Source organism: Adiantum capillus-veneris, chromosome 28 (assembly GCF_014529385.1).
Source record: "Adiantum capillus-veneris isolate H3 chromosome 28, ASM1452938v2, whole genome shotgun sequence".
NCBI classification, from domain to species: domain Eukaryota; kingdom Viridiplantae; phylum Streptophyta; class Polypodiopsida; order Polypodiales; family Pteridaceae; genus Adiantum; species Adiantum capillus-veneris.
Window position 1 is genome coordinate 75,601,351 of NC_140958.1, and position 14,350 is coordinate 75,615,700.

The following is a 14,350-nucleotide window of genomic DNA, read 5'->3' on the forward strand; positions in this document are numbered from 1 at the left end:
AAAGCTCAATTTTCTCGTACATGATTTTTGTCAATAAATGATGCTAGTATTTTAACAAAACAAAGTGGTGGGAATCAAGAAGAATTAAACTTGTCTAATTTTCTAAAATAGATTCCAAGACTGTATTTATCAATGACATCCCTATGGAGTTACCTCCAAAACGACGGGATGAGGACCATATGATAGAGCTTCTAATCGGGAGCTCACCGCCTTATAAACCTCTTTATAGAGTTCTCAAGCTCAACAAGAGCAGATTATGAGGCAAGTATACATGAGTTGGTAGATGGTGAGGCCTAGCTCCTCTCCCTTTTGTTTTTCAGTCCTTTAGTGCAAATGAAAGATGGTACATACTGCATGTGTGTGGATTATCGAGCACTAAATCGTATCACTATCAAAAACAATTTTTTCGTAACGCGGATAGAAGATCTATTTGATAAGCTATAAGCTTCGACCTACTTTAGTAGGATTGACCTTAAAAGTGGCTATCATCAAATAAGGATAGTGAATGAAGATATCGTAAGACCGTGTTTCGTACAACGTTTGGTCTTTATGAATATCTTGTCATGCCTTTTGGTTTGACAAATGCTCCAGCCACGTTCAATCGTTTATAGAGAAAATTTGTAGACCCCACTACAAGTTTATTGGAGTGTTCTTTGATGATATCATCATCTACTCCAAGTCCTTTGAGGAGCACAAGCAACATCCATTAGGAAAAGTTTGGACTCAAAAAAGGACTTTTTGGCGTTAGAGAGAGAATGTTGTTCGACTAATAGAGTTTGAGTCACCACAACGGTAGCTCCAATTTATTTTATTTTTATATCATTTTTTTGCGTTTTCAAAAAAGAGTTTTTTCTGTTAAAAAGATCTGAATAAGAAGATACGACGCGATTTGTGCAAATTATTCCCCTGACATGGCCAACGAACGCCGAATGTGCCATAACTCACATTCAATGAGGCACACCTTTTGATGAACACTTTTCAAGCTACTACTTCTTGTGTAAACTAATGAGCCTCTTTTCTTCTATCGTTTTTGCGTAGTGTCACTTGGCAACTAATAGAAGCAGAGATGGAAGGAAAATGACCACGACGACCATCTGCCTCTGTTAAATCTGTGGAACTATTCAACAGCTTTGACTTAGACCATGGTCGCTGGATGTCTACCACAGTCACCATTGGTAGTTGGGTTCTACTTCAAACAAAAAGAAGAAAACGGATGTCAAATGAATTCATCAACAGCTACAAAGGACGTGTGAAAGATTCGCTTGTCTCAAACGGGAAAGACAGTGAAAGAGGTGCTCATTGAGCATGCATATATGCACTCCGAACTACGACTACAACAGTCACCTTTGGGGTTTCCTGCTCATAGACTAAACTGTGTGACTACTATATTGCTAAAAAGTCTTTAAAGATCCTTCAAGTTATTTTGTTGACTATTTCTTGTGACCATTCTCTTATCTTTTGTTTTTGCAGATATTTATCCTTCTAACAAAGAAGACTGGCAACCAGTTGAGTGCATAATTGGTATTTTTTATGCTTTTCATGCTTCGGTGGGAGAACTTACGTACAGAACTAGTGCGAGAAGAGCTCTCGCAGAGAGGGGAGTTTTCTTTTACGACGACTTTTACAACGCCCCTTGCTCTGTCTATGGATTTGGCACTTTGAAACCTTTCCCTCTTCCCCAACAAGATTCCCCAAAGTGGCCAGTTCCAACTTCAAAAACCTCTGAGTGTTTTAAACTCAAGCTTCATCAGGAAATTTTAAAGTGTTTGCGACCAAACATTGCAAGCAGGCAAGTACGAGTCAATCTATTTATGCCATTACATGTCTTTATAGATTTCTTCCACGATGAGGAGGTTAGAAAAACAGAAACCATGTTCATCTGCAAATCCCAAACTTGCCTTGATTTTTTGAATAATAATTGGGATGTCAGTGATTCTGAAGGCATTTTGTGTAAAGTTGACAAGCGCTCGGTTGTGTGCAAGTGTATGATAGCATCACAGAATTTTATAGTTCTTTCTACTACATGAGGTGGCATTGAGTGAATGGTCAGTTGGTAGCTATGGATCAAGATTTAAGTGACAATGCTTTTAATCCCTTGATGTCCATCGAGATATGGTTTTCAAATTATTTGCTTACAGTTGTTGTGGTCAGATCAAATGTCACTTTAAGACAGGTTCGAGAGGATCTGTTAAATGAGTCCGATCTCAATTTGCCTTCAAAATTTGTTTTCAAGTGTAATATGCGAAAGGTACTAAGCTACATGTATTACTTTTATACGTTGATGTTTCTATCGTGCTCATGTATCTCAATGTTTTATCGCGTACGTTGCATTGCAGGTACCTCACAGACAAGAAAATACGACTCTTTGTGCACAGATTACCAGCGACAGACTTGAAATAGTAAACTAATTGTACACAATGATTCAAATACTATTCTCAAAGATTACTCGACAAAGGCAACTCTCTACATTACCAAACACCATTGGATCCTCACTCTCCCATTTTTTTGGAAAGCTGTACACATTAGGGAAAATTTGGACTCACAAAGGGGCCTTATAAGGAGTTTGACTTTCTCTCTCATGTCCAAAACGGGCGTGCGGTAAAATTTTTGCAAATCAACTCTAAACTTGGCGGAGATTTGATAGTTAGAATCTACTCTTCAAGCTCTTTCTATTGATATATAGCACACCGTGAGATTCCTCATATTTTGAAAGATTCTATTTTTGATTCTCTAGATTTTAGACGGAGTTGTCACATCACAAGATAATCAAAAATAGAATCTTTCAAAATATGAGGAATCTCGTGGCGTGCTATATATCAATAGAAAGAGATTGAAGAGTAGATTCTAACCGTCAAATCTGCGCCAAGTTTAGAGTTGATTTGAAAACAACTTACCGCACGCCTGTTTTGGACATGAGAGAGGAAGTCAAACTCCTTATAAGGCCCCTTTGTGAGTCCAAAGTTTCCCTAATACAACATTTTGTAAACTTTGAACCATAATTAAAACAAAAGTCAAATTTCGATCCACTGCTTGTAATCAATTTGTCAAAAGTACATTTCATAATCTCTTTCTAATCTTGTGCGTGCAGTGATGTGGGGGTTGTTGGTTGAGGTTGAGGAGAGGTGGTGGCTTGGGGGTTTGGGGGCTCTCAAGCTTCTTCATGAGTAGGAGAGGTGTTGGGTGGGGGGTTTGGGGGCTCTGGAGCTGCTTCATGAGCAGGAGAGGTGCTAGGTGGGGGGTTTGAGGGTTCTGGCCAGTTGTTTCTTGAGGACGAGAGTTGGTGGGAGCTTGGGTTGGGGAGACATCTGTGGAGATATTGATATGTGCTTGTGTTGGTATGGCAGACAAGGGGTATCTTGTCGACGGAGGCCTAGGTGTGGGCCTTGGTGCTGGCGGGATAAAAGCATCACGTGCTCCGTCTGGACGCATGGTCGCGCAATTGATCAAAATTTCAATCATTCTATTTCTAAACGAAGAATCATCGGCCTTTGAATAATCTGTCAAATTTCTTACCTGCGTTAAGAACATCATGTTTATTAACATAGCTACTAACATATTAAGATACCAATCTGTAAACGAGTGTCAAATGCTTACACTTCTACGACTTCCATCAAGCATGACCCCTAACAAAATTTCTGCATTGATTAAGACCCTCCATCCACAAGAGTAGGCATCGTCCTGCTTAGGGACTTTGCAACTAATAATCGTAAGATTCTCATATATCTACTCTTGCGTTAGAGCTTCAAGAGCAGACACAAGCTTCCGAACAGATCTACGCAAATACAATTAAATTTTATAAGCGACTTTTAACAAAATCTATGCGATGTCGAACAAAATACAAAACCTCTTACCTACGTACTTCACCATGAAATCCATGGGATGAATTAGCAAGGTAGCATCGGTTTCGTTCAAGGTGTAAGAGAACAAGACTCCAATGAGCGTTGTTACAAATAAACATATGCAAAACATATGTCATCACAACAAATTAGAGTTCAAGATAAAATAATTTTACTATTGAAAACATTGCGTACCCTTCATGATAAGCCAGAACAAAAAAAATTACCGTCTCCATGTTCACTAACTGGAACCAATCAACTACTTCCACTAAAGATGTATCCTCGGCCGTCAAAACGACCGAGAGGTTCGAGTCAAGGACGACGACATCATCTTGCATATTCCAAGGCAAATTTGAAACTACAAAACTGTAAAGAAATTCGTGTCATATAAAATTGAATATATTAAAAGAATTTATTGTGAAAAAAGAATAGCACGCACCAAAGCAAGCAATTGATGATCGAGTCTGTGAGTTCCCTCGTCCGGTTCTGTAAAATTGCAATCTCGTGGGGGTGAAAATACAGAATGCGTCCCCACAGAGGAAGGCCAACATGAAAATAGGGAAACAACAATGACAAATCATCAGCGTTGGCGTCACTGATGGCATCTGCCATTTGTTCCTCCATCATCTCAAGGCGTAACTGCTCCAATCTGTCACTATCGTCTTCTGTTGTGTCCCGCTCGGTGTTGAGACGGGTGTTGTATCGATGCATTTTTGTAGACACTTCATGAACTTTGACCTTGTCAATAGGTGGTATTCTAAGAATATTGTCCATCTTTCGGTCTAAAATACCGGAAGGCGATATTGTTTTGTCATACCTAAACCTGAGAAGGCGAAGTGTGTTGATGTCTCGCGGCATCAATGTTGCTGTATGGGCGTGGGTCGAGAGAATGTAGCTGTCCTGGAAAAGTTCTACAAAGAAATCCTCGGCGGCCTCGTGCAAGCACCCCATTGCACTTCGAGACCACCGGAAATTCAGGCTGTGTTGCTCGCAAATCTCGCGAACAACTTTCTGGAATGGCAGTTTAGGTATTGCCAATGAAATGTGCTTTTGGAGCTTACGAAGTTCGAGTAGAACGCTCCTATTCTGCTCGTATCTTCTTCTTCGCATTGTTGCTCGTACCTGCGGCATAGTCTTGCCCGGAATCACCTGCGATGTTGACGGTTGCACTGCACACGGGCTAGCCTGGCCCTGCGGACCAGACTGGCCATGATAAACCTTCCTTGCTGCTTGCTTTGTGCGGGCCATGACCTGAACGAGAAGAATGCAAGGAAATATGGAAATCTGGATGTGGGTAAAAAAGCAAAGTGACTAGAGACACTTCGGAAAAAACAATGAGAAAAAAGGAGGGGGGGGGGGGGGGGGTGTTTATATTAGCGGAACAAGTATAATCACATCTTAATCATGAGAAGAGGCGGCTGCATTAATCATGACATTGCGAGGTATGACGAGAAGCGTGCGAGCATAATGATTATGCGCCACGTGGCACATCGAGACTCAATGCGATATTGGTGGTGCCGAAATTAGTGGCACTGCCTATTCGCGGTGTCGCACGACGAGAAAAGAAGCGCACCAACGAGTTGCCCTAGCAACAACGATATGTCGCGGCACAACGAGAGGAGGCGGACCCTGATGGTTCCGAATTGCAGTGTTCGCGTTGTGGCAAGACAAAATGTTGTCGCATCAAAACGCGATAAGTAAGGTCCCGGTTAGTTTGACCACAAGTATCGCAATGTGGCACGACAAAAAGGCGTCGCGTCACAACACGATACGGGACGTTCCTGAGTACTTTGGACTGGTCGTATCGCGTTATGATGCGACAACAAGCTGTCGTGCCAAAACGCGATAGCGGTGCTTTTGTGGAGCGGCGGCACCAATTTCGCGTTGTGGCGCGACCGTTCCATGGCGGCTGACACGTGGCATAATCATCACGGCGACTGCATGATGCACGGGTGGCGCGACAAAAAGGCGTCACGTCACAGCACGATACGGGGCGTTCCTGAGTACTCTGAATTGGCCGTATCGCGTTATGACGCGCCAACAAGCTGTCGCGCCAAAAGGCGATAGCGGTGCTTTTGTGGAGTGGCGGCACCAGTTTCGCGTTGTGGCACGACCGTTCCACGACGGGTGACACGTGGCGTAATCATCATGGCGACTGCATGATACACGTCAATCGATGTTATCAATGTCCTCGGGGGTCCTATAAATATGACTTGCTCCCCCATTTGCCCTTTGTTTGGATGTTGTGCTCTCTCGTCTATCTTCGCTTTTGAATTTCCGTTATGGACCCCTTCAATGTTGAAGCACAGGAGAAAGTGCCTTACTCTCAGGATGCCCCCCAAGACAAACTATCTCTTTTCTATACCGCATTGGGCTTCAGCAGCGCGAGACAAAGATCAGGCCGATGTTCAATCCATATTTTTCTTTGCATGAGTAGATTGTCTCCGCGCAACATTACCTATCAGGTTTTGAGCAGACCTACCAGCAACAAACGTTCGGTGGCACTATCGAGATACAAGGAGTTCGTTTTGTTCACATGAATATTAATTCGGACTCCTCCAAGAAACACATATTTTCTAGGAGTTGCCTTAAGCTGCCAGTGCACTTGCGGATAACAGACTACAAGTGTACACTTCATAACCGCAAGTGTCGAGTGGCTGAATATTATGTAGGTTTTATTTTATATTTGCATTTAATTTTGGATGAGCATATTGATGCTGCAGAGGCCTCGCTAGAGGATCAGACTGGGGAGGGTCAAGAGCCCAAGTCTCGGGGAAGCCTTGCCTTGCAGGTTTCAGAGGGAGTCCAGCTTCAGGAGGGTGCTTTGCCTACTAGTGTTCTACCTACCATACCTATTGGTGATTTGCAGTATGTCATGCTTAACGACATTATGGAGCTTTTTGACCTTCGAGAGGACTATTGCCTTGCCATTGTGGCACAGAATCTCGAAGAGGATGATGCTATCATTGACCCTGAGCACGACAAGTATTATGTTATAGATGCCCATGTAAATGACGGTGAGTTCGTTGACCCCACAAGTGCACTTGTGATGATTTACTGTAAGGTCTCTGACCCCGATCAAAAGGAACACCCTTGTACCATGAAATAATCATAATAGAATAAGTTACTATTTTTAGCAGTTTTCCATATTCTGTCAGTGCCATGATGTTTAGAATGTTATAAAGCTTCAAAATGTGAATCAAAATAATTTTTGTGAAAAAATTCTAAAAATAGTAAGTTTTTGGTCACCCGACCCGTCCAGTTTTGATCGTCTCGAAAAACTGCACCCGTACCCCAAATTTGAGAAAAATGCATTTTTGGACCCCGGGAGCTGCTAAATATGGCAGGTATTTGGGCCAGTACGCCTTAGTTAGAGCTTCGTATTGCAATTTACAGCATCAAAATCCGATTCGTATGACCCGTTTTAGCCTAAAACCAATTTTTCACAAAATTGTCCGGGAGGCACCGGGGGCCCGAGGCTGTGTGGGAACAGGTCCCAGCCCACTCCAGACCTGCTTTAGTAGCTAGGGGGCGCCCTCTTGCTTTGTGGGAGTCTTGGGAAAGCTGCCAAGCCTGCAACTGAGTCTCAGAACCAGTTAACCAAGCCCACCTGACACTTGGTGGGCAGAGAACTGGACCTGCCATGCTTAACTGGAGAAGCTCCCAGATGCATTTAGCAACCCAGATCGATTTTCAGCCTGTAGGAGCCTATTTAAAGACCTGCACACACACACACACAAACACACACACTTATGATCACACACACACACACAGTGCATACACACACACCCACATACATTGGGGAGGTGCTGCCGAATCACACACCTATTGAAGACGAAGCTAGGAGGGAGGTGCTGCCGAAATTTCATCTCAAGAAGCTCGATTAGATCAGAAAATCGAGAAGATTACCAGCTCTTAATCACGATAACGACAGTTTAATTAATGCCATCTGAAAATCCCTTTCTCTACCATCAAAATTTCTCGTACATTATGCCTATTCCTAGCCGAAAATCTCTATGACTACTCTCTAAATTCTCCTTATTCATACTCTATTATGTAATCATCATTCCATAGCTGAATTATCAGCCATTCTTCACTCTCGATTAATGATTAGAGCATAATTATCAGAATCTTCTCTCTCTAGATAGCATAGTAATTAATCGGTAAGCTAGTATTTGTGCAGATTGAAGAGAATCACTATTGTAATCACTCATTAACATTGTAGCTTAATTGAATTCATTTCTCTTATGCATTAAGACGTAATTAAGGAGAAATTAATCCGTCAATAAGTCTCTAAGAATTGGTTTTTCCTCACACATATGCATAGGGTAAATCTGCATCATCTAATTGCTAGGAAATAGTTTAATCATACTTAATCCAATTCTCTGGTAATTCCAATAGTGAAATCCTAATTATTCTTGATCATGTAAGCCGAATAATTATCTTAGAGCCGGTTCCCATAGGATTATGTGCCATCCTTAATGATTACTTTATGAAAGAAATCTAGACTCTCATATAGGAGGGATTAATTGATTTCACTAATCTACCCATTGGACTGTTATGATGCTTATGAACCTTCGCTCTTTCTCCAAGCTAATCATTTAAAGTAGTGAGAAATGGCCCCGGTTAAGAGGACGCGCTTCGGTGGTGCCCATGATCGCGAGGCAGGAACGAGCAATGTCGACGGGAAGGGGAAGGCTCCCATGGAGGAACAAATACCGGCCATCTCACGGGCCATCGATGAAGAAGTGGAAGAGGTAGATCATATTTTTTATTCAAGTTGTTTAAATTAACATTGCATACGCTGTTAGGAATGCTCATATCCCCAAACATGTTGGAGAAATCCGACGGAAACCTCGGCATTGAAATCATTGTACATTAAGTTCTAAAGTAGGAAGGTAATGTTTGATGGATATATTGTTTGCAATAGGAAAGAACGTCTGCTAGAAAAAATTTAGCTCGGCATGTTCATTTTATTTCCAATGTTGAATCAGTCCTGACCCCCTTACTGATCACAGGGGGCAGAGTTCCTCGTTAAGGGCTCTTGAATCCACGACTTGCTTTCTATGCGGTGGATACCCACGACTTGCTTTCTATGCGGTGGGAACCCACGTCTTGTTTTCTATGCGGTGGGAGTGTCCATGACGTGCTTTCTATGCGGTGGACATACCTAGTTGTATGGGCAGCTAGGCGACAACGGGAGGAGTGAACTCTCGCTGGAGGGGGGTTGTTGTACCTCCAGAACATTGGAACTTTTATGAATAAGTTTGAGTAGAATTTTTACTAGAATTCTGTCTTGGTGTTGTTTGCAATACTGGTTGAAGGGCTGTTTTAACGAACCATGTGATTCGGAATTAAACAAGGAATATCTATGTTGAACAACCTTTGTGGTAGTAATTAGGTCACACGAGGAAGTGTGAGTGTGGGGGTGGAAAGTGGGGGCTTGGCTCGGGTTGCCAATGCCTACGAGATGGGTGGTCCCGATTGGTCGGGAACTCTCTGTCCCCATAGTGCTTACTCGATATTGGTATTACTCATTGCCCCTAGAGCGGCGAATCCTCGAGAGTACGTGCCTCTGAAACATGGGGAAAAAGGCACTCGGGGTTTCTCTCCTCTTGGAAGGTGGGTCTTAGGATCGCTAGATAGTTAAGTACGCTTCCCCTGCGAGGTGGAGCTAGATCTCGTTGCTAGTAGGCTCGAACTCGACTCACTTTGTGATGAGAGATCGTCTGCTAGTTGAACCCTGAACCATTTTTTTTGCTTCCGCTATAGATCTAGTGGCCACCAGGTTTACCATCAGATCCGTTGTTTGATACGACGGGGTGGGGACCTCACACCTGGTATCAGAGCCTAGGTTAGACGAGGAAATAAATTCGTATTGTTTGAACATTTAAAAGGAACTGAAAGTATATAGGTAGCTGATCCAAATTCCTTGCATTGGTGTTGCAGGAAGACCCGTGCTCGAATATCGGAAGTTCCAAGTGTTTGAGCTTATTTATGAGCAAGCTCGAAGATCCCCAGTTTACCAGTTCAGGCGAGATGTCATGGAGATACTGTTGAAGGCTTATACGCCACACTCCACTCGCATTGATAAAGGATGGGAACTTGATTGGACATTTCCAGGAGGGGTTTACTACATCAACGCTCGGAAGCTAGGATGCCTGGCTACCGACTTGAAGAAGATACGTTGGGGAGAAGAGCTGAGAGTAATAGAGATATTCTACTTGGTGCCTACACGATTGGACCAGACTATTTCAGACAACTCCAATCTAACCATCAACGACTGGATCTTGGAGAAGGTCACAAATGTGGTCCCAGCAAACCGAGTCAAAACCTTTGGATTACTGAAAGCAGAACTCCGGCCCGATATCTTAGTTTATTATCCACTCAAGAATGAGTATAGAAACTATTACACGAATGAAGTAGTGCATCATGTCAATACCAACTCCTAGACATATGTTATACACAATCCATAAAGCCATGTAATAAGTTGATCATCAGTTATCCAGAAATCCTTGAGGGGTTTCGGTTGTAATAAACTTTCATCAATAAAGTGCTTTTTGTCTCTGAATCTCTGTCTCTTGATAAAGTGGAATTTTGAATTTTATTAAAATTTCGTGTCTATTTTGAAATTCAAGTAGTGGTATCAAGAAGTTCATATAACCCATGTAGGTACCGCCTGTTGCTCTGTACTCAGCAGCGCAAGAGAAGAAGCTCCTCCTTAAGCAAGCCCAACCTCCGATCTTTAAGGGTGAGGGGGCAAATGTGGAGAGAGATGCGGAAGTGTGGATGGAAGCCATGGACGACTACTTTGAAGCTGCAGGAACCCAACCCGTAAATCAGACCATGCTTGCGATGTTCCGCTTGACTGGCGATGCCAAGATATGGTGGAAGCAACATTGCAGGGACATGGATATTAAGGGATCTTCCCAGTCTTGGGAAGACATCAAAGCTGCGATAATGCGGCGATATTTACCGCCAGCCTATAGAACCTTGAGGATGAATGAATTCTTCTCACTTCGGCAACTGAGTTCATCTGTCGAAGAATACTATGCAAAGTTTGTCACTCTTCGGAGATATGCTCCTAAGATGACCTTGGAACAACAGGTGGCAAGGTTCTGCCAAGGATTAATCGATCCCTTGAATACTCGGTTGGAAGCTCTCAGACCAACAACTCTACAGGATGCCTTGTTGAGGGCCAAACCTCTAGCTCTCGAAGTACAAAAAGCTAATCAGAACAAGAGGAATCATTGGTCAAAGAGGGCAAGGACAACTGCTTGGGATAACAGACCAGCCAACCAAGTATATAACCAGCGCCCTATTGTGGCTACCACCACAACCATGGAGTTCCCTGATGTCCGATGCTATGGTTGCGGCGAACATGGACATTACAGATCCAATTGCCCCAGGAACATTCAAGCAACCAATGCCAATGCCATACCCTTGAATACCCGTGGGTGTGGCCAAGCTAATGGAAGAGAAGGACGTGGAAGGATGAACAGGGGGCGTGGGCGTGGAGCTGCCGCCAGAGTGAATGCCGCAGTGGTACAACCAACTGTGGGTGATGAAGCAGTGGAGAGAGCAACCCTACATGCTTCAATTGACAATCCAAATGGTTGCGAGCAATACGCAGTCATTCATACGCCAGGATCTCTCAGAGGTGAACAAGTTAACTTCCTTATAGATTGTGGAAGTACTCTTTCATTTCTTTCACCCAGATGCATGAGAAAACTAAAGCTAGATAAGTATCCAACAAGCAAGCTAGCTGTTGAGTTAGCAAACGGCAAGGAGGTAATATCTCAACATTCTGCAAGCAAAATTGACTTTGATCTAGGGGGACACCCAACTTCTGCCCAATTTCAAACCTTACCCTTAGGATTCTTTGATGGGATACTAGGGATGGACTGGCTAAAGCAAAATAGGACCCACATACATTGTGCACAAGGGAATTTTACCTTTACAAATAACTTGGGTAATGAAGCCTTAATTAATCTAGGGGGAAAATGGGAGACCTAAGGCTACTCTAGTTAAGGCCAGCAGACTTTTGAAGGGACTAAGGAAGGGTCAGCAAATATATGCAGTTAAACTCAACAAGGTGGACCAATCAGATGCCTCACTTCGACCAAACTGGTTGAGAGAGTATGATGATGTATTCCCCGAAGACCTTATGAATCTTCCACCACACAGAGAGGTAGATCATGAGATTGAAACTATCCCTGGGTGTGAACCTATCTCAAAAAGACCTTATAAAATGTCACTTCCGGAGGCCATCGAACTCAAAGAACAACTTAGGCAACTCATTGAGCAAGGATTCATTCGACCCAGTACTTCTCCTTGGGGTGATCCAGTTCTTTTCCAAAAGAAGAAGGATGGGACCTTAAGGCTATGCATAGACTATCGTGGACTGAACCAGGTAACTATCAAGAATAAGTATCCAATTCCAAGGATTGACAAACTTTTGGACAGACTCCACGGCGCCAAAATATTTTTACAAAGATAGATCTAAGGTCAGGATATTACCAAATCAGGATCAAGGAATCAGATATTCCGAAGACAGCTTTCAATACTAGGTATGGGCACTACGAATTCATGTAATGTCTTTTGGTCTAACAAATGCTCCTGCAAGCTTCAACCGACTTATGCAGGATATTTTCAGACCTTACCTCGATGATTTTGTCTTGGTTTTCTTTGATGACATTCTGATCTATTCCAAAGACGAGGCAGATCACGAAGAACATGTTCGCAAAGTACTTGATCTTCTTCGGAAACACCAACTTTACGCTAAGGAGAGAAGTGCACTTTTTGCTCACCAAAGGTCAACTATCTTGGATTTGTCATATCGGCTGAAGGGATTTCAGTGGACCCAGATAAGGTCAAAGAAATCGTTGATTGGCCTCAACCATCCACTGTCAGTGAAGTACGAGGATTTCTTGGAATAACGGGATGGTACAGGATTTTTTGTCAAGGACTATGCACGTATTGTTGCACCTTTGACGGAACTCCTGAAGAAAGGAATGAGGATCGAATGGAAGACCGAGCACGAGTCTAGCTTTGCTAAGCTAAAAGAATTCATGGTCTCAGCTCCTATTTTAAAGCTTCCAGATTTCAGTAAGGAATTTGAAGTAGCGACCGACGCTAGCAAATTCGCTCTAGGCGGAGTTCTTACTCAAGAAGGAAGACCGGTGGCATATACTTCGCGAAAGCTGAGAGATCATGAGAAGAACTATCCTACTCATGACTTGGAACTTTTAGCAGTTATTCATGCACTGAAGTTATGGAGAAATTATCTTCTTGGGCGCAAGTTCCAGCTGGTTACAGACTACAAGAGCTTAAAATGGATTTTTACTCAACCTATCCTCAATATGCGACAACGACGATGGATAGAGCTATTACAGGAATATGACCTTGATATAAAATATAGATCAGGGAAGGAAAACGCAGTTGCAGATGGTCTTAGCCGAAAATCCTTTCTCGGAGCTATCTCTATTCCAAATAATCCTATCTGGGATAGAATCAAAGAAGCATCTTTGGTAGATCCAGAGTACCAACGTATAGTATCACTAGTTCAGCAGAATAAGATGGCTGAAGCTAAAGATTACTCCCTTATGGGAGGATGTCTTTACTACAGACATAGACTCTGTGTACCCAGAGACCCAGCTCTAAAGAAGGCTATTCTGTATGAAGCACATGATAGCCCTACATCCGGACATCCAGGCTATGCTAAGACTCTTCATGCCGTCAGGAGGAGTTATTTTTGGTCTGGAATGAAAGGGGACATACTTCGCTATGTGAGGCAATGTCTTTCTTGTCAACGAATAAAGGCCGAAAGAATCAAGTTACCAGGGCAACTTCAACCTCTTGACATACCCCAGATGAAGTGGGAATGCATCAGTATGGATTTTGTTACGGGATTACCTTCCACAGGAGGTTATGATTCTGTTTTCGTGGTTGTTGATATGCTCACAAAAGTGGCTCATCTAATACCCGTAAAGACGACCTTTACTGCTTCAGATGTTAGTCGGGTATTCATCAAGGAGATTTTTAGGTTACATGGTCTACCCAAGCGTATCGTCAGCGATAGAGATGCCAAGTTTACATCAAAATTTTGGATCTCTCTTTTCCAATCTATTGGGTCACAATTAGCCTTCAGCACAGCGTATCATCCGCAGACTGACGGGCAAACCGAAAGAGTTAATCAAGTCATCGAGGACATTCTCAGAGCCTATTGTTCACAAGAGCCAAAGAAGTGGTTACAATATCTACCTTTGGTGGAGTTTGCTTATAATTCTTCCGAACACAAAAGCATTGGAATGTCACCTTTCAAAGCTCTTTATGGACAGGACTGCTTAGCACCGCTGAACTTCTCAGATCCGACCATCAGGGTAGAAGCTTCTAGGAAGATGCTAGAGGATATGGAAGCACAGACTAGAGCTATTCGCCAGGACATTCAGGCAGCTCAGGATAGACAGAAGCACTATGCAGATAAGAATCGTTCGGAAAGGACTTTCAAAGAA